The following is a 20,090-nucleotide window of genomic DNA, read 5'->3' as shown; positions in this document are numbered from 1 at the left end:
AGACTATTCCAGTGAGAACTGGAATAGTCACTGAATGAATTACAGCTGGCCCATATTTTTCTGGGTGGACAGGTTTTTTCACCCTTTCTAGGATTTCTCACCAGTTAGAAGGGCACATGTTCCTGCATTGTGGAATCTGGCCACTGATGGCAGGGGCCAGCTCCTGAAGATGGGGTTGAATCTGGGTTAGCACCATCACAGCAGCTGACAGTATGGCATAAGCAAAAGTGAACTGACTTCACAGAGGATGCTTTTGTTCACCCTGAATATTCTTAGCCATGTTAGAAAGCCCTGAGGGCCATATTCTAGTAATATCAAACTGAACTACCTTCAGTTTAAAATGCAAAAGTTCTGCTGAAAGCTGTGTATGTCTCTTACCTGCATATGAATATACAGGAAGTTCATCCTTTTCAAGGTATCTTAGAGTAGATGCCTCAAAATTAAAATAAGAAGATCTGGACTCACAAGAGAGTCGAGGTCCTATCCACAAAGGCTCACTGAGATGCTTCTGGAGTGATGTCAGTTGTTCACATGTAACCATGGAATTCCTCAAGACAGAAGGTCTGGTGGCTTTTTTGGCTGCATTTCGAATTGCATGATACTGGAGGGATCATAGAATCATCAAATGGTTTGGGTTGGGATCTTAAAGAATATCTAGTTTCAACCCCTTGCCACCTTTCAACCACCTTCCACTAGACAAGGTTGCTCAAAGCCCCTTCCAGCCTGCCCTTGAATTCTTACAGGGATCAGACAGCCACAACTTCTCTGGGCAACGTGTTCCAATGCCTCTCCACCTTCACAGGGATGAATTTTTTCCTAACATCCAATCTAAATTTCTCCTTTTTTAGTTTTAGAGGTGTAAGAAAGCTTCAGATCATGTGGCTCAGGACAGCCACAGCTTGGAGAGGACTTTATGATGCAATACAGAAAGGCCCACAGCCAAATAGGAGCATCACCTGCAGTACTGAAGAATTGCTGGGACATGCATGATTAAACAAGAGGGTTGTGATCCCTTTGGGGATGGAGATGTCTAAACCTTTCACTTGGACATGAAGGACATGTATGTTACAAATAGAGGTCATTTAGCAGGAAGAGGGGGTGAGATGACAGAGAGATCAGTGAGGTTCCAGTTTTTCTGGAAGTGTCAGGGTGTTCCTCAGCTTGAAATCCATTGGTCTGGCCCATGATGTGCGGTTTTGTGGGTTCATGTAGCTCCTTGTCACCACAGGCTGCAGGTATGTGAGGGAATTGCCCGAACAAGGCACTTTTTGTTCATGTCTTCCAGCGATGACAAAAGTCTTCCATTAGAGATGGCTGTGGGACATCTGCCACTGACTGCAGTAAACACAGGACCAGATCCTCTTTTTTTTTCTTTGGCATGAAGACAAGGCCACCAAGCACAAAGTCCGGGTCAGCTGGAACACTTTTTACCACCTTGAAATGCGCTGGTTTGATTCTGACCTTTGAAAAGCGGTTCAAGTTGTCTAACACTGCAATGTTTCACCTGTTCAAAAATCTAAACCACTCTTTTTTATAAGAATGGGATGAGCAATTTGAATTTCCCAACTTTTCTCATGGTTGCTTTTAATGTTACAGAAATGCATAAGAATGTGTTAGTTAAGGAATTATCTTTTGTTTTGATAAATAAGCATTTTTTAGAAAAAAATAGACTTTTCAAAACATTTCTGATCGCTTCTGATAAGTATCATTTTGCTCACTCACCACCCTCATCAACCTTGTATTTCCTCACACAGGATAATCACTTTCTTCTTCCTTCATGCCCTTTCTTGGTTAAACAGCCTCCTCCAGGCTCAACACTGGCTTCATCACCCTTCAGACCTCATCTTCCTCTATGCCACCCCAGTGGGGGCTTGAAAGGCAGCAGATACCTCTGCTGGATGTGTGGTCTGCGCACTGCATTGTCTGGACCTTTTCTTTCTCAGACTATACTCTCAGCCTGTTCAAGGATTTTTATTTTCCTGTTTTCCTGCCCGCCTCTGAAACTTTTACTACAGTAAAAAAAGTCAGTTTGCTGGAAGGACCAGCATCCCCCACCTCGGCGCCTGGGGGAGCAAGCAAGGAGCTGGGTTGTCCTGCAGAATCTCTTGCCTTGTTCTGACAATTGCATTTGGGAAGAAGAACTGAAGTTTTGTGTTTAAAAACAAACGAACAAGTGAAAAACCCAAACCAAACCCTGAGTTTTTCTCACCTCTTCTTCTGAGCCCTGGCTCAGAAGAGCAGCTTTGCAGTGCCAGCTGTGCAGCTGTCATGTTGTGCTGGAAACTGCTGCGACTTCAAACAGCAGCAGCTGGAGATGGGATACCTCAGGCTGTGTGTTAACTCTGAGACCTACAAGCCATCCTTCATTTTTTAATATCAGCATCTATTGCACTACTGCTACTTTATAAAAAACAAGCTGCTGTTGAGTTTAATGCTTGGTATAACTTGAACTTGATGTCTTCCAAAAGCAAGAGAACTTGTCTGTGGTCCCTGATCATCCCTGGTGGGCAGCTGATAGACCAGAGGTGGAAGGTCCTTCTGCAAGGGATCTGTGCTGCTGAGCCCTTGCACTAGGACCCTGTAGCAGAGGAACCCGGGCACTGCATGGAGCTGTGCTGGTGGGCTGAGCAACAGGCTCTGATTTCTCCAGGAAATCTACTGGGCTGGTGGAAAAGATGACATGAACTGGTGTAGAAAGGAGGTACAACACATCCCAGTCAGTATCATGTAAGCCCCCATCGAATTTTGCCCTGTAAGGATCAGACAGCATAGTCCAGAAATCTCTGTGAAGCTGGAGATGCAGAGCTTGGGCTAAGGAAGAATCCCCAGGAACACATATTCTGCTGACTTACCCAGCACTAGCAAAATAAACAGGGCAAAAATCAAAACTTCAGGGGCTCTTTTGTGCAGCAGAGACCTATTTCAGACAGGCAGAGCTCATTCATTTCTGTGCAGAACTCTGCAGCAATGACCTTCTTCGCAAGCTCTGGTTGTAAACATTTGTCTTTGTTTTACAGAGAGTGCAGTCAGTGAAGTCCTCACACCAGAAGGGATTCAAACACAGGTGATGTGAGGTGTAGTTGGTGAAGTCAGTGGGACTGGAGATGTGCTGAGCAGATCCAGGCCTGGAGTTCTTCTCATAGCCATAGTGGAGCAGCAGTGACCATCACTTCTAAGGGCTGGAGGTCAGACGTTGAGTAATCCTCCTTCCAAACCTCCCACAGGTCACCTCCCAAGCACTTTGCTTCAGGCTATTTTGGAACATGTGGAGTAAGAGTGAATAAAAACATTAGGAAAAGAGACACACAGTTGTAAGCAGCTGAAATATCAGCTGGAAGTGGAAGAAGATAGTAATGGTGTCTAACAGCATAACCAGTCTTGATGATTTTACTCAGAATTTTAGCAATTATTTTTTCTTTTCATGCAAAGAAAGCACTTTGTATCCCCAGGGCAGATTGTGATGTCATTGTTTAGCTTCTACTTCATCTCTACTCCAACAGCTTGCAGTGCTGCTGGGATGAGAGTCCTACCACAGTACATGTGAGTCCATACTGTACACAGACTGAAGGTATGACCTGGGGACTAGTGATTCTCTTGGTGTAACTCAGTTGCAAAGCACAAACATTACCATAATTTTAGACACCCCAGGGTATTCAAGACATTCCTATGGGCTGGTGGATTTGGCACAGGAGACACATAGCCTCCAGAAGCGGCAGCTGAAGGCCACACAGAGGATATGGGACATCTCAGAATCAGAGAATCATAGAATTACTTATGCTGGGAAAAAATTTAAGGTCATTGAGTCCAACTGGTAACCCAGCACTGCCAGGTCCACCACTTAAACCATGTCCCTAAGTGCTGCATACACACATCTTTTAAAGATCTCCAGGGATGATGACTCCACCACTGCCCTGGGCAGCCTGAGTCAGTACTTGATAACCCTTTCATGAAGAAGTTCTTCCTAGTATTCAATTCTTCCTAGTATTGTGCCACCTGCCGTGGCACAACTTGAAGTTGTTTCTTCTAATTCTAAAATAAGGCACTTAGGCTCAAGTTTTGAACCCCACTCTCAAAGTCCACTAATATGTGAACCAAAGACATCCACCAGTGCTTAAGATGAGAAACACCAGTGTTTCAGGATTTTGCCCAACAATCAAACATTGGAAGCAGACCCTGAAACAAGGAATGCTCAGTTACCTCAGCATCATCACACCCACAGCTCATGGTCATGGGAAGGAGTCATCTCCTGGAAGATGCAGCCAGGTGAGGGAAGTTTGAATGCAAAGTTATGAGGTTGATAGATCAAGTAGCCTGACATAGGCACCAGTGAATAAGTCTTTCCCATCGGATCTGCAGTGGGACTTGGGGAAAGAACAGCTGCATTTGTCTGCCTGCTCCTTGGGCATGTTCCACCTGCTTAATTGAAGGCAGGTCCAAGTGAGCCATCTGTTGACCTGGTTGAGGAATCAGAGCTTCCCACTAATTTAAAGATATTTTTACAGGTTATTAAAGGCCTAGAAGAAAAGGAGAGATGGATAAAAAACAACAGCTTTGCCTTAGAGGCACAGGTAATATCTGTAACAGCTGCTACACCCTATGCCTAAGCTAATTGTTAAATGAGTCACCCTGGCAAAAGAAGCATTAATAAAGGGAAGCGAAGACTGAACATCTGGAAAATAATATGAAAGGGAAGAATTTTCATATTTTGGAACTCCTTGCTGGGTGGGAACTGCTTGGGGAGACAGCTCTAATTGCTTGTCTGAGAGAATGAAAAGTGAATCTATTCCCAGTCTGAAATCAGCACAGTCATTGTGTATTCCTCTCTGCTCTCCCATCCCAGTGCCACAACTGTTATGTGGGGCCCTGACCTGCAAATATCAAGACAAGCTCTTCATCTTCTGTTCCTCGACCTTTATGCGGGTCCATAAAGCCAGTGGCATGCACCAGTCTCCTTAGGACCTGGGTCCAAGCTCAGGAAAAGTTGCTTTGAGCAGCCAAGTACAAGATGTGCTATCAAAACAACATTGTTCTGGTGGCACCTCCTCTGTCTTGGTGCTGCTGGGTAGTTACCAGGACTCATTTGATACACCCACTTTCTGCCTGTGGCTGTTGAGCTTTCTTGGCAATGGCCATGGGGTAGGAGAGGAGAACACCAGACCTGCTCCTGCTGTGCATTGCAGCTCTTTGCTGGATGCAGGGAGTTAAAAACACAGTCAAGTTTCTCCTGCTACAGGAAAAGGACGTGGCCAACCAACAGCAGAGTCCTCTGTGCAAGACTGCAGGGATGTCCCAGTTCCCCACAGCAAGGAGCTCTGTGGAAAGGGTCCACACCACAGTCTGAGTCAGACCCTTTCCATGATTTGACACTGGAAACTGGACTGGATGAAACTTGGGGACATTCCTGGATCTCATTCTGCTTCCACAAGGAGGACCAAACCAGGATGCAGTGGATCCCTCCGATGGCGGGATGCTGGGATTTTAACACATATCAGGAAAACAGGTTGTGCTGCAATAGCTGTGCTCTAACCATGTCTGACTGGACTTAGCTCTTCTGCTCACCAGTTCCTCGCAGAAGCAGATCATGATTTTTCCACCTTCCCCCCATTTGATCTTCTTGCCCTTCTGCCATTCTGCACTCTGTCAGTCTCCTCTTTCCTGTCTTGGAGAAGAAGCTCCTTCACTAAACACCTCAAACAGTGCTGTATAGCCAGGAGACCTTCATCCAGTCTGGTACCTGTCAGCCCAGGGCTGGTTTCTCCACAGATGAGTCCTGGGCAGTGACTTCCTAGGGCATGTGTCCAGGAGGACGCAGTGGGTCTGGAACAGACACTTGGAGAAGGCAGGGGAGAGAAGCAATGCTGAACAAGAGCTCTGCAGCAAGACAGGGTCACAGCTCTCTCATTTCAGCAGGAGTGTAAAATATTAGCTGTCTGATCCACTTTTCTAAATAAAACCTGAGAGCAACTCAACTACCCTCTAAACATAACACAGCTCTCAGCCCAAGTTTGCAAGGCGTCACCAGTGACACATCAAGCCCTTCCCAGATTTTAATTTCCACCTGTAAAAGTTATGGGAGAGTTTTTCAGTGTTTTACATTTGCATTCATGAAGGTAAAGGAGCCAACCTGAGTGCAGGCAGTACTGATATGGGGTACCCCACTTCAAGGGTCCCCAGCACCACCTGGTTTGCCCCAAACTTCACCCCTCTGGTGCCACCCAAGGGAGGACACTGGACACTTATTTCTAACCAGGTGAACACAAAATATTTTGTAACTGGTCATTCTGATCTACTTCTTCCTGATGTTCTTCTGGAATAGCTGATGTGCACGGGAATCAATTCTGCAGGTAGGAAAACTGGAAAGGCTGAACAGGAGATCTGACATGGGGACATGTCACCAGCCCACTCACAGCATGTGCCATGACACCGTGTCATGGCACTCGGGAGGGATGTCCAGGGATGTGGAGCAGAGGAGGGCTCAGAGAGGCCGTGGCATGGATTCCAGGGTCAGGGATGGAGAGGGAGGGCACCCTGAGTGCCCTTGGATGCAGGGAGTGGAATGTTGCTGAAGCGTGGGCAGGGAAGAGGCTGCAGCAAAGGAGGGTTCGTGTGGGGGCCGGGGCCGGGCAGGCGCGTTCCCAAACATCCACGCAAGGATCCTAAAGCATAATTATGAAATTTTAAAAAACAACTTGACGTTATAATTATAACGGTTCCTGGAGGAGCCGCGTAATTGAATTCTAGGGTGTCTTGCTCTCATTGCAGGCGCTAACAAGAGAACGGCTCAGCTTCCCTCGCAGCCTTCCCGGAGCCCTGCAAAGCTCGGGAGACACCCAACAATTCAATTATTGTTTCCCTCCGGAAAGCAGATCATTTTAGACACGCGGCCAGCTCTAATTACAAAGGAGAGGGGGAAAATTTTCTTGTGTCCAAAAATTATTTGACTCATTAAAAGGATTTACTTTCCACCAGGCCTGAAGAGTCGAAGCTCTGGTGGAAGGATGGAAGGCAGGGAGGAGCCGCACCTCTGGCAGGAAGGAGAGGGACCCCAGCCCTGCAGCGACGTCCCTCGGAGTCTGTACTCGAGTCTGTACTCCGGGCTGAGTCCCTCCAGGAACCCCTTCCCCAGGAAAAGCTGTTTTCTACACAGAAGGCAAACTGGGGCTGCAGCCAAGTCTGGCTGGGCGGGCAGGTTTAACCTCAGACCACGAGGCTTCGCTCAAGCAGCGTGCGAGGAGAGCTGCTCCCTCGCAGGGGTTCGGCGGGAGCCAGGCCGGGGCTGGGGCTGGGGCTGGAGGGACTTCTCTCCTCCCTGCTCCCCTCGGCAATAAAAACATCAGGTCTTTTGCTCAAAAGCTTCATTACGGTGTTGTGGGGCTTTTTTTTTTCCTCAGATTATTTTTAAATGCTCTTTTGTGGAGAAAGACGATTTTACGTAGGGGAGGTCCCTTTTCCAATTACCATTAATTAACTCATCTCTAATAGATTTTTTTATAGCCCTCCATTTCCCGTGGCCGGGAGAAAGCAGCAGGCAGGAGGCTGAGCTGCTGCTCTGCCCCAGGATGGATCAGGCCGCTCTGATCCCCCCAAGACAACACTTTAGAAGGGTTCACATATTTTTTTTTTCCATTTCTGTATATTTTTTCATAATTTTTTTTATAATTATGATAATGCCTTCATAGGCTTTACAGGGACAATGCTTCTGCTCAGTGTGGACAGCTTGGGCAAGGGGAAATTATTGGTGGGCTCAAAGCTCCCAGACCATTCCTTGCCTTCATCCCCAGATCCACTCCTTCCCTCTTTTCCAGTGCAGCAAAATTAATTCCAGTGTAATGTTTATGGTTAATTTGAAATCTAGCACTTGTTAGATAATCCTGTTAGTAGCTTGTGAAAACAAGGGATCCATTGTATAATCAGTAATTATAACAGGCGTTTTATGTTAAATTATATCTAATAAGCAAGATAAAAAGGGAGATATGTTCTTGGATGGAGCTTTCCCCGTCCAAAAAAAATAGGAGAAAAGTCTTCTCCGTGGTGAAATTATACATCTAGGGAGGAAATTTAAAAAAAAAAAAAAAAGAAAAGAAGGAAAAAAGCATTGGGATATCACGATGGAGTTGGGATGTCATAGCAGAGCGTCAGGTAGCAGGAATCCGGGGTGGTTCCTCTCCCCCATGGCAGGACCTGACCCAGCCGCACACCGTCGAGGGCTGCTGAGCTTGGGGGTTGCGGTCGGTCCCGCGGGCTGGGTATTCCCGCATCCCCGCCCGGCTGCTGCCTCGAGGGCAGGAGGAAGAGGAGGAGGAGGAGGAGAAAGAGTGTGTGTACCGCGGGGCAGAGTCGTGCCGCCCCCCGGGATCCCGTAGCCCGACGGGGCGGGCGGTGAGCCCCGCACTCTCCGCTCCCTCCCCACCGACGGTCCTCTGCGAGGGGCAGCGCGCTGGGAGGGAGGGGGGCATTGGATGCGCGGCAGGGTGCGGGTTACCCGCGGCGGGAGGTGAAATTTGGCGAGGGGAAGAGAGAAAGAAACCGTGGCGGGGGGGGGTGTGGGGGAAGAGCAACGAGAAGTGGCGCCACCAAAAAAAAAAAAAAAAAAAAAGGAAAACATTAAAAATTTAAAATAAACATAATAATTTTTTTAAAAAATATGCCCCAACCGCGCCCCTCGGGGCGAAGCACACTCATCTCGAGTGGACAGACAGCAGCTCCCACCTGCCCGCGCAAGTGGCCGCGCTGTGACCGAGGCCGGGGGATGCGGGTGCGCACCCCAGCTCCGCGCTGGGGCTCCGCGGGGCCTAAGGGCTCCTGTCCGCGGGGATCCGGTGACAAAAACCCTTTTGTCTGGCTCTAGGACCACCGGCCCTGGGTTCTGTGGTTTATTGGTTGTAACGTCTGATGGAAATAAAAGAGGGTAAAATAAAAGAAGGCAAAAGAAGGTGAAAGAAAAGAAGGTAAAAGAAGGTAAAAGGGGGGAAAAAAGGTAAAAAAAATTGAACATAAAAATAAAAATAAAATAAAATAAAATAAAATCTAAGCCCCAGGGCAGGCTGGAGCGTGCCATTCTCTGCAACTTTTTTCCCGTCTCAAAATTATACTTTCATTAAACCGTCCTGTAAAAATGTGACAGTGTTTAACCACTGGAGTTATTGTAAATACGTTTAATCAAATAGACTCTTGAGGAAATCTCCCTCCATAAACACGCAATCGTGTGATTTAAACATGTGTATAATCAGAAAATCTAATTAAAAGCTAATCGGAGGGCCGGGTTGGGTTAATTCTGCGCGGGCGCGGGCGGGCTGCGCGGCGGCCCCGGCCGCGGTGTCTCAGCTCGGCTTTTCCATCCGAGATGGCAGATCCCTCCCGGATTCCAAACACCGTGTGTCAGGACGAGAAGCAAAGGTTGTTTTAGCAGGAAAGTAGTAATAACAGAGCCATTTATGCAAGCACATTAGAGCGGCGGGAACCCTGCCTCTTAGTTAAAATTTTTGAGCCAGAAAATTAAAAACAAATATTTAACTTCGCAATTTGCACCCCCCGGCTGCCGCCGCCGCGAAACTTTCCGCATGCATATGGATGAATCCGGCCCTGCGCTCGCCTGGCCGCGGGAAGTGGTTTAATGTGCTTTAAAATAAATTAATAGTTAAGTTTTGGGGCGATTCCTGGGCGAGGCGCGGAGGTGCCGCGTGTGCGCAGCCCGGCGGGGGTGGGGGGCTGTGCCGGGGGGTGACGGGAAGGGAAGGGAAGGGAAGGGAAGGGAAGGGAAGGGAAGGGAAAGGAAGGAAGGAAAGAAGGAAGGAAGGAAAAAGGAAGGAAAAGGAAAATCCAGAGGGAAAAGCAAGGAAGGCAAAAGAGAGAAGGGAAGACAAGCAGCAGCTAAATTGGCTGAATGGGTTTGGTCCCACCTCGGCCGAGCCCGGCGGGTTTGGGGCGGAGGGGCAGGGAGTGTCAGCCCGGGGCCGGCTGGGCAGCCCCACCTGAGCACCCACCCAGGGCAGCGAGCATCCCAAACAGTGCTCGCACCTCACTGTCACCACAGCTCCTGCCCTGCCGCTTCTCCCCCTGCACATGAAATTTCTCGCATTTATCAATGTCCTTTTCAATTTCTTTTTTTTTCCCCCTACCGTCAATTTGCCAACCGAGTATAATTTCTCGGTAAAATTCAATTTAACGACTTCAGGCTGCATCGAGTGCCCCGGGTCCTGCCGCAGCGGGACGGGACATTTGCCGGGGCCATTGGTAATTGCAGCTTTTGGGGGAATTTGGGAGATCCTCAGCATCGACAGCCACTAAGTGTCATTTCCTTGGCTCGCTGGGGAAGTATGTGGAAGTTATTTTTATTGACGTGCTCCTGGTAGATTGTTTTGGCAGTTGCAATTTCCGTGTGACATATCCAGCCTCTCCTCCGAAAATCGTGGAAGAAAAAAAAAAAAGAAAAAAAGCGCCTTGACATTTATCCCCAGCTACTGCCGCTGCTCAGTAACGTTTAATTACAAAACTCGGCTGCGATGCCAGCCTGTATCGGTCATTAGGAACCTTTCTTAAAATCTTGTCATCAATGAGAAACAGATTTAATGGAGGCAACCACATAGCTCCTGATCTGCCAGCTGAAACTGAGACTATGCAAAAGAGGATAGAAATGCCAAATAAGCTACTGTGCTCCCTTCCTAGCAACCAGCTCTTTAAATTTATTGCACCTTTTTTTCTTTTTTCTTCTTTTTTTTTTTCCTCTTTTCCCATTCCTGCCCTTCGAACTGCCTTTGAGGACCTGAGCAGGACCTTCATTATTTTTGGAAGGTGTTTTGGGGAAGGAGAAACAAGTTTTGCCCTGGGCTGTAGCGTGTGCCAGTTTGACTGGGTTTTTTGGTTGAAGTTTTGGGGAAAGAGGCGATGAGAGATGGAGACAGCCGGTGTCGACCTACCCCTGTGCCCCCGGTCCCCTCCCCGGTCTCCCCGGTCCCCTCCCTGCTCTCCCCGGCCCCCCCGGCCCCGGCTGTCCTTGCAGCGAGGGGACGCCAGGGGGCAAGAGGCGTTCACAAAGGCTGCATCCCTTCATCCTTCCATCCCTCCATCCTTCCTTCTCTCCATCCCTCCATCCTTCCATCTCTCCATCCTTCCACCCCTTCACCCTTCCTTCCTTCTCTGCCTCTCCCACAGAGGGTTTCATCGTCTCACAGCGCCAAAAATCAAATTGCATATAAAAACTAAAAGGAAAATATTCCGCAAAGCCGTCTACATTTCCAATCCCCCCCAACCTTATCCCCACGTGCACCTCTTGGGCACAGCAATGCGCTGCCTTCCACGCAGCACAACCAGGCGGAAACGATATCCAGAAGCCTTGTAAGGAACGGCAGAGTTTATTTAAGCCAGCCATTAATCCTACTTACCTTGCTGCTATTTGGACCTAATCCTATTTCCTCTGTGCATTATAAGGACAGTGAAATGACACATTTTTGTTCTCCTGGTGGAGGCTGGCTGGGAGGAGCGCGTCGCCGGTGCCTGGGTTGCCGCTGGAGCCGGAGGAGCGGGATGTGCTCGGTGGGCAGCAGCAGCCTCCAAAGGAAATCACTCAAGGGAAACTTCGCCAGAGACAAAAACCACATTCAATTTCCTGACTACTGCTTTCCTCCCTCAGTTATTTATTTTGGCAACCGCACACATTCAATAAATGAAATATTCAACCAACTGACCTCCTTGCCAGCTCATATGATTCTTTCAGGAGTCCACTTTTTTATTATAAATTTTGTTTTATTGCTTAAATTAACTAGGGGAGGGTTCCCATATCCCAGCTTTACTTGGCAACTGATGTATTACATGGCTTATGAATTCTGCAGACAATGAACTCCAGTGTGGCTGAAGCGGACCGTGCACACATATATGCCATTTCCCAGGCACATTAGACATTAGGGCAAAGTATCACTTATTCTTTCATATTTTTCACACCTTTTTCCTTTCCCCAGACTTTGCCCCAAATGCTGAGACTTGGGATGTGAAGCTAATGCCAGAGATTTTGCTGTGGAGGCAGAAACCTCTTAAAATAATCAGATGGCAAAATACCAGGTTCACCCCCGAGAGCAGCGTTTGTAATGCTCCTGCCTGGCATTTTATTCCCTGCTTTATCTCCCCATATCACACAAATCCATACGCTGTGTATCATTTCGCTTTGAAATGCCATGAACTTGGTGTTTTAAATCGAACCAGCCTTTCTTTTTTTTTTCTTTTTTCTTTCTTTTTTTTTTTTTTTTTTTGCTGCAAAACAATGGAGATTGTCAAAGGGCCCCGGGTTGAGCTTTTCTGCGTGTTCACAAAGCGTTAAAGCTTTATCGAACAAACCGGCTCTGTCTGACCCCTGCCAGACAAAAGGCAACTTCCATTTTCCTCTGCAGAGAAGAGGGGCAGAGAGGGACATAGAGAGGGATGTACAGTAGGGCTGGGTGGGCCTGGGGCCATGGGTGCCCCAAGGCAGGGGTGGGATGTCCTGTCACCCAGCCGAGACCCTGGTGCTACCAGTCTTGGTCATTTTGGAGGTGCTGAGGTGTTTGGCCTCGTGCAGGTGGGGGACACGGTGCCAGTACAGCCAGGGAGAGGCAGTCCTGCGTGCTGGCACCTGCTGGGGGCTCAGCCATAGATTTCACAGTGCTGCACCCACCTCAGCAAGCCTCAATTGAATGAATATCCACCCCCACAAGTGGTCCTGGATGCTTTGAATTTTTCCTTGAGGCTTTGCACAGAGCAGAACCACCCCATTGCTTCTAAGGTCTAGCCTGAAGATTTAGCATTTCCACGGGGCTTTTTAATGCATTTTGAATAAGATGGGACCATCTTGTTGCTCTGGAGCTGTGCACCACGAGGGAGGCTGGGAGCAGTGGCCAGGTATTGAAGGGAGAAATGGTCAGAGTGGTCATAAAAGGTCAGAATAATCTTCTGAGAAACAACACAGGCAAGGAGACAACTGGCAGATCTGTAAATCAGATCTGTAAGTGCTGATGTCTGGATGTGAGCATCTACATGAGCTTGGGCTTTGAGTTGCCCATATGGAGCTTCACTTGACCTCCAGCTGCTGGTCTTTGGTCATCTTTACACCCTTAGTGACATCTACCATCAGCACACAGGTGTCCCCAACACCCTTCCAGTGGCACCAGTCTCTGCTAATCACCACCACACCATGTGCATTTTTCTCACACGTAGAACCTGACACAGAGACACCAGGCTAAATCCTGCTCAGGATGTCTGCGGCTTTGACAAAAATCTGAACACTGTTTCTCCAGCTCCAGCAGCAGCCAGGTAGCAGATGAATCTGTTTATTGACTATCACCATGATCCCTGTCAGCAGAGACGTGTCTGGAGCACTGTGATGCTGAGCTGTACAAGTTACTTATTTCTGGATCTGCTGGCTCGGACCCGATGTGCCTCCTCCTGTGTGAGGATGAGCACAGAGACATCCTTTGCTGGCACCTGGGGCTGAAATGGGCTGCTCAGAGGTGGGTGGGAGAAACCCTCACCTCCCATGAGTTGTGCTTTGGGGGTTGCTGGTGAAGTCCACACTATTCCTCCCTTGGGTTTGGTTATCTGCAGAGACCCTCCTGTCCTGTGCCTATGCCTATCCCACGGGCAGCAGAGCAATGCCAGAATAGCAAAGACCATCTGCAGGTATATCATGTTCTCACAGTGCAAAAGCACCCATAAGTGCCCAATCCTGCTCACAAAATGTTTGTTTCCAAGAAGGAAGCCGGGACTGTACTGGTTTTGGGTTTGTTGAGCTTTGGGTAGCAGGCTCAGGCTGCTCGCCCCCCCCAGCAGTGTTTTGCATTACTCGTTAAGGGAAGCTGGCACTCATCTTTGCTGTCAGTGGAGATTTGTAAGCCTGATTATATTCCTAAACATATGTTTGGAAATGAGAAGCAGCTCTCTGAAGTCGGTGGAATTGCTCTGATTGCAAATCTCAAGTTAAGAGAAGGGAAACCTGGCTCCGGGTCTGAGCTCCCGCTTGGAAGAGCCAAAGGCAGTGACTAACAGCTTTGGGCTTTTCCCCGCTCCGAGAGTGAAGTTGAACAGAAACCAGAACAAACATCTTAGTAATGAAAATCCCATAATATTACAGAAGTGTTTGTGTTGGCATCTTTTAAGTGCATAAATGACGAACCACATTACCTGGGTGGGCAAGTAATGCCTGGTACCATTTCCAGGCTATTTTACATGTTTTGGAGGACAACCCTAAGGGGAAAGGGAAGTTCATTGAACTCAGGATGCACCAGATATTCCCTCCAGCAGATGGCTGGGTTTGAGTGCTGGAACAAGTGGCCAAGGCTGAGCAGCAGCAGCAGCAAAGGGTTCACATCACCTTGTGAGGTTCAGCTCTTGATGTCACTGAGCTCAGCTGCTGCAAAAGCAGATGTCTTTGAACAGGATCCACAGTTTCAATCTCAGAACCAAACTGTTCCTAGGAGCGCATCACTTGTGTTGGGACAGCACCACTTCCCTGGAGTCAGCCAGATTTGCCTGGCACAAAACTGTCATAACAGAGCAATGATTCTGATCTGTGAACCTCAAAGTGATGAGAGATTTGAAAGACTGAAAAGGCGAGCGAGTCCTTTGGTTGCTCCATGTTAGCAGTGGTGGGAGATGAACACCATAAAACCTTACTTATGCGGGGTCATGACTCTGCAGCACTCACACTCTGCATTCCCTGCCTCCAAACATGCTGGTGCTCAAAGCTTGACTACAAAAAAATGCTTGAAAAAAATAAGTTTGAATTGCACCAATGCAGGTTTTCACATCAGAAGGAAGAGGCTGCTCACACAGTAAGGACCCTTTTAAAAGGGCATGTAGTGATAGGACAAGGGGTAATGGCTTTAAACTTAAACAGGGCAAGTTTAGGTTGGATATTAGGAAGAAATTCTTCATTATCAGAGTGGTGAGGCACTGGCACAGGTTGCCCAAAGAAGTTGCGGATGCCTGATCCCTGGAAGCATTTAAGACCAGGTTGGATGGGGCTTTGAGCAACCTGGTCTACTAGGAAGGTGTCTCTGCCCATGGCAGGGGGCTTGGAACTGCATGGTCTTTAATGTCCCAACCCAAACCATTCTATGATTCTATAACCCAGCTCACCAGGGCTCAGAGTAGCTGCCTGGAGAAGCTGCCACATGATGCCTGCTGTGGTATCTGCCCTGTAGAGCTGGGACTGGACCCTCCAGTGATCAGTAAATCCCAGCCTCAGAACTGGAATTACTTCCACTTTACACCAGCATAGGGAATGGGAGAATCAGGCTGACTTTGTGTAACTGGGACAAGAGAAAATTCTATTTAAATTCTGCACCCCGCCAGTGAATCTTGCAGCAGCCTAATTTTCCTATGAATAATGCCTTGGGCAAGGCTTGTGTGGCCCAGAAAAGAAAAAAAGGTTTGAATTTACTCCATCCTGCTTATTTGTAACCTCCTTCCTAACGGATGGTGAATCTTGGGAATTTTGGCCCACTGGTGGCCAGATCAGGGCCATGATATTGGAGAGGGCATCCAGCTGGGAAGTGCCGGCACCCGTCAAAGCAAGGAGGGTGAGGATACAAGGAATCAAATGCTTGTGTGATGAAGACAGAGAGCAAAAATAAAATAATAATAAAGAAAAAAAAGGAAAAATTAATTGAGTAACCTCAAATTACAAATCAATTTGAGGAAATCCCAATCTAGCTGCAGACACTCTGTGAGCAGTTAAAGCTAAATTCATTGAGCAGACAGCTCTAATTAGCACACGGTGCCGGCTCGCTCCAACAAGCTCCACGTGGCTTTCTCCGTGTCAGATGTGCCTGGTCCTGAGCTGTGACACTCATCAGTTTGACCCAAAATACATCGAAGGCAGGGTGTCACCACACTGAGATCGTTTAGGGGCTGCAGAAAGTCAAACTCCAAATTTCTCGGCTCCAGCACCTCCGTGCCGCCTTGTCCCAGCCACCCCGGGCTGGTTTCTGACCTCATTCGTGCCGGTGCAAATCTGCAATAACTTCACGTTAGCCACAGGGTTTATTATAAATTGTCCTTGTGTAAAGAGACCAAAATCTGGTTTATGAAGTTGGCTTCTTTTCCCTCATTCCCATGCAAGAAATCCTTCTGCAGCCAGAGTCAGTGGGACAACTTTCACCTTTTAACTTAGGGAGAATTGCTCCCAACTCACACTGATGGAAGCAAGGGACAAACCCATTTCTTCCATTATAGCAGCATTGTATTGGTGGTGCAGGATTTAGCTCTTTAGGCTCACTGAGCACTGAACTTTTTTTTTGTAAGGAGCCCAAAAGAAGATAAAAACCAGGATCCCACCACAGCAGAGCGTGTCTAGTTACTGAAGGAAGAGGACAAAACGCTGCACCAAAAAAACCCTTCTCTTTCAGTTTTAGTGAAAGATGTGACCTCATTCTTTTCCTGGGGCTGTAGAGAGATATGTGGCATTTTCCTTGTAAAGAAATGTATTTTTCCTTCGGGAAAGGCTGAAAGACTATTTGGGTAGTGTATTATTTTAGAGATATTTTGCATTCCTGCTTTCCCTCAGAGGAGGAAGCTGCTCTCTCTCACTTCTGCAGCACTCGCTCCTCTGTATCGAACCACGTTTGATCAAATACATGGGACTAGATCCCTGGCTAATGCAAACGCAAGCATCCATAAAGCTGTGCTGATTTATACCTGGAGATTTACACCTCTGTCATGAATTTCTGATTTTTCTGTAATCATCTTAAACTCCATCCTTCCTCAAGCCTTTTCTGCTTTTTTAACCTGATGTCTTCCACCGGGAAACATTTTCTGATCTCTCCATTGTGTGCTCCTGCCAATACCCTGGAGCCCAAATCACGTTTAGTTCTGTTTGCAAAGAGTGTGGCAACGTATTGGGAAAATGCAGGTAATGCTGTCACAGTCTCATACTTCCTGGACTGCACTGACACAAGGAGAGCTTGAAATCTTCCCACTATGTTGAAAACATCATTGCAGTAGTAGATGAAAGCATCACTCATCCTTAGTGAAGCATTTGAATGAGGCAACGTTTGTGGGGAGAAATAGTGCCTTTTATTAGATTAATTTGGGCAATTGCCTTTGGGGTTTGAAGCTTCCAGATCTGAAGGAAAGCGTGGGTGCAATGCATGTCCTGTGCCTTTCCAGCTATAACACAATCTCATCTACCCTTTTGGGTATGGTAAAAGGAATTCCCTAACCTACAACCTCTGTCCCTGGGAAGCCTTTTTCTCACCCTGTTGTGCCAGGGTTGCTGATATGACTTGGATGTGAGCAGTCAGCTGGGATACCTTGCCCAAGTGTGGACACAGACATTGCAAATGTCACACCCAATATGTCACTCAGGCTGCCCTAACAGCCATGGAGAGAGGTGGGTGCTTCTAGGGGGTGAAGCCCCTACCCAAAAAGCAGCTCAAGCAGATGACTTCTCAAAAATCGGTTTTGGTCCAGCAGCTGGGAATGCTTTAGGTGAGAGTCTGCCCTGCAAAGTCCCCCTGAAGGGGTGAGCTCTATCCCCAGTCTCCCCTCACCCTGGTGAAAGTGTTGGGAGAGCACTCAGGCGCCAGCGTGCCCATCCCACTCCTACAGCCCCCAAGGAACTCACCTGCACCCAAAGCTGCCCTTTACAAGACAGATACGGCTCAAGCACTTTCAGGGTGGGGTCCAAGCAAGCAGTGATGGCTTGTGGAGCCATCATTCACTTTTTTCCTGCCTGGGAAAAGTCATACAGGCTTCCCCAGAGAACTGCAAGCTTTCTTTCCACCCTATATCTGTCAGGTTATACGCTGGTTTTCCATTCCCCATACGCCGTTGCAATCATTTCTGCCCAGATTTATTTCATTTCAGTGATGTCTCTTGGGTTTCATCTCTATTAAATTGTTTGGACATCTGAAAGTGGGATTACCCCACTTAGCTGTAGCTCTCTCCAGTGTAAGTGACTCCATGTGTACTTGTGATCGTGGTCCTGTGCAGGGACAGTGGAAAGAAACAAACCCTTTTAGTGTCAGCTCAGATTCCTACAGGGAAATGGGGAGCTCTCCAAACTTCATGCCACCGAGCAGACAGCCTGGGGTGACTGGTCCCCATATATATGATTACATATGATTGCACTCTGAGCAACCCGGACTTGTGCAAGGTGTCCCTAACCATGTCAGGGGATTGGAATTAGATGATCTTTAAGGTTTCTTCCAATCCAAGGGAGGGTGGAAAAGCAAGGTGAAGGGTGAAACAGGGAGAGTGAAGGGTGGCAGAAGATGCTGAAGCAGCTTTGCTGTCCCAGATGCTCCCAAATGCATTATTCAAGCGGTAGGAAACCAGTCTTCATGCCACGTTGTACAACAAGATTTTTTTAATGGATGTTAAGCCCAGAAATGCAGAAAGTTTCCCTTGAAAGGGCAGATTCTCACAGGGCTCAGTAATGAAGCTTCACTGATGAAAGTATCTATAACAGCTCTAAGAAATCATTGTAATGTGAGAGTAACCAGAGGGGTATTGACTTTAAATACACTGACTTGTTTTGGTTTTAACTGGCATTTTGGATCAAGAACCTTAAAAGAAGATTTGACACCAGCTTTTATGATAATACTTTTCCCTGATGATACCACACCTTTCCCCCAGTCATCACTACAAGTTAAACTAAGAATAAAAGGACTTTTTTAATCTTTACACTTTATATTAAAAAATACTCTCAATAAACACCTTCCAGGATCACTTTTGACATTAAACATTGATTTCTATGTCTGTTATAAACCTTGAAGAATTGCCTAAGGCACTTGTAATAATCTAAGCATTAGATGGGAGCATTTTCACTATCTAATTATTACCCAGTTTAATACAAGCTGCACTTCAAGAATATTTGAAAAAAGAAATTATCTTAAAAAAGACCCATCCCCCAGCAACTCCACTGTTGATGTTGGGGCCAAATGTGGTACAGGGAATACAAGTCAGACCACCCAGTAACACGACTTCTTTGAAAAGCCATCAAAACCTATACATGTCAGGATCTTCTTTCTAAACAGGTAAAATTCTCTCCCTATTGCTTTTATTTCCAAGAGGAATAACATCCAGTTTCATTATTTCCTGTTTCCAGAACATGGCTCCTTACTGAGCACATTTCAAACGCAAGGTTCTCACACCAAAGGGATTTGTGTACTCCCATGTCCAAGGCTGATTCCTCCTTTTTTATGTTTGAAAGACATTGTTTATTTCTGCATTTTTCTGCCCAAAACAGGGCTTTTAGGAAATGAAAGTTGTGAGCATTTGCCTACAATTGAACTCAAAGAAGACCACTAGGTTATATCCAAGCACAAAACTGAAAGTTTATGGAATAGTCTAAATTTAGTGTCTCCTGAACTTCATACATCTGTTTCCATAATTTACGTGCACTTGCTTAACTTGACTTTATAATTCTCACTCCAAAAATTATAGAGGAATAAAATACCCAGCATAGGAAGTAAAATACTTGAGCTGGGATTAACCTCATAGAATCACGGTATGGTTGGTATTGGAAGGGACCTTAAAGATCATCCAGTTCCAACTCCCCTGCCATGGGCAGGGACATCTTCCACTTAGACTAGGTTGTTCAAAGCTCCATCCAACCTGGCTTTGAACACTTCCAGGGATGCAGCATCCACAACTTCACTGGACAACCTGTTCTAGTTTCTCACTACCCTGATAGTAAAGAATTTCTTCCTTATATCTAATCTATACCTGCTCTCTTTCAGTTTGAAGCCATTACCCTTTGTCCTATCACTACATTCCCTGCAATATTAATGTGGAAAGCCTGAACGCTAAATCTAATGCAATAATGACTTGTTACAGAAGGAAAGATATATTTTTTTCCCTAAATTATGCCACTGAAGTACTGAAACCAGTTTGTCTCTCGTGGTACTTTTGTCATAAATCCAACAGGCAATTAGAGCATTTTAAATCTTGCCTGGAGTAACTTCTTGATTTACAGATTTTCCTGCACAGCTGTGAACTGCCAAATTGGGCTTAAAATTCTCCAGTGAGACTGTGAGAAAGCTCATCTTTTGTCAAATATGTTGATCTCCTTTTATAACCCTGTGCAGAGTTTGGATGCTCAAAGTCTTAGGCAACCAGGC

This window comes from Neopelma chrysocephalum, unplaced genomic scaffold (genome assembly GCF_003984885.1).
Source record: "Neopelma chrysocephalum unplaced genomic scaffold, ASM398488v2 Primary Assembly neopelma1_72, whole genome shotgun sequence".
Lineage (NCBI taxonomy): Eukaryota > Metazoa > Chordata > Aves > Passeriformes > Pipridae > Neopelma > Neopelma chrysocephalum.
This window is presented reverse-complemented; position numbering follows the sequence as displayed.